Raw genomic sequence first — 1,515 nt, forward strand, 5'->3', positions numbered from 1 at the left:
CAGTGTCACAACAACACCAAACATACAAACAAGAGAATTCACTGCTTAAGAAGAAAAAGCTGTTCTGACCACCACACAGTATAGGTGGAGGTCAAAATCTTGCAGCCAGACTGGGATTACAGAATATACATAAGCATGGTGACAGTAGCATAGTATATGGGCATGATGCTTGGAAGCGCATTGACAAGTACATTAAACATGAAAGTCAATTTACATGTGATTTGAGGATTTTTTTAAGGCTCTGATACCATTTTATATGACTGACCTGTTAATCATATAGTCACTGACATCTGAGTTAATGTTTGCTTTTGACTTTATGTCTTAATGTGTTTGTGTAAGATCTGACTGAAGTGCATTCCTCTTAAACTAGTGTCTTTTATTAGCTGTCTGCTGAAACTGCAGAAGTTTAGGTCTAAAAGACTGGGCGAGGGATGCATAGACTGAAGTTTTGTTTGGTTTGTTAACATAAAGTGCACATGAGTCTGAACAGGAAAAAGTAGAGACTTAAAGGATCAAACGCGCAGATAGATAAAGAGGTCTGAAATGAAACAAGAGAACAAACGTGAGAATAACCAGCGATGAAACAGGGAAGTTGGGAGTGGCAGGAGTTAAATTGATCAATTGTTACGTCATATGTTTCCACTTGGCAACATTTCAGCACTTTGGAGTACAGCACTTTTGTTCCTCTTCCTCTATTTCTTTTTTCCTTCTAAAACAAAGTAATAGTTGCTGTAGGTTAAGCCTTAGAGGTTCTAGCAGGTGAATTTCATCACCTTTAACTCTTTAAAGTCACTAAACTTATATGAATCCTTTCAACTAAATCAAGTGACAACCCCAAACTGTGAAGTTACAATATATTGAGAACAAATAGGTCTCTTTGTGCTTTCATTTCCAAGTCAAACTGTCAAGCACAGTGTGACGGTTTCCAGGATGAGGGATTAAAACCCTTTACCATATGCAAAACATCTTGTGTGAGACAAGCTCAAGACCCTTCCACCTTTTTTAATCATTGTCTGTAGTCACCAAACCTGTTTTGTTACCACAAAATAAATAACATAAACAGCATATGAATTTAAATTATTACTGCTACACATGCATCACATGGGTGATCCATGAATTTTACTTCCTATCATAGATACATTGATTAACGGTGAATAATCGTTTTGAGTTGTAAAATCTGAAGCCTAAATATATCTGAAGAATTTTAAAAGAATTCTGATACACTGTGTTAGTGATAATTCAAATCAGGGTTGCAGGTGGGCTGGAGCCTAAGCCAGCTACCATAGAGCAAGAGGCAGGGCATACGCTGAACAGATCAGTCTGCCGCAGGGGTAAGCAACAGACAACCATTCACATATACATTCTCACCTATGGACTATTTAGAATGACAAATTAAGATAACCTGACTAACAGCATGTCATTCGACTGTTGCAGGAAGTTGGCAAGAACCCACACAAGCACAGGGAGAACATGCAAATGCAAAAAGCCCCCGGCCAGATGTTGGATTCAAACCTA

The sequence above is a fragment of the Pundamilia nyererei genome, unplaced genomic scaffold (assembly GCF_000239375.1).
Source record: "Pundamilia nyererei isolate P.nyererei 1_Seehausen unplaced genomic scaffold, PunNye1.0 scaffold00054, whole genome shotgun sequence".
In the NCBI taxonomy this organism is placed as follows: domain Eukaryota; kingdom Metazoa; phylum Chordata; class Actinopteri; order Cichliformes; family Cichlidae; genus Pundamilia; species Pundamilia nyererei.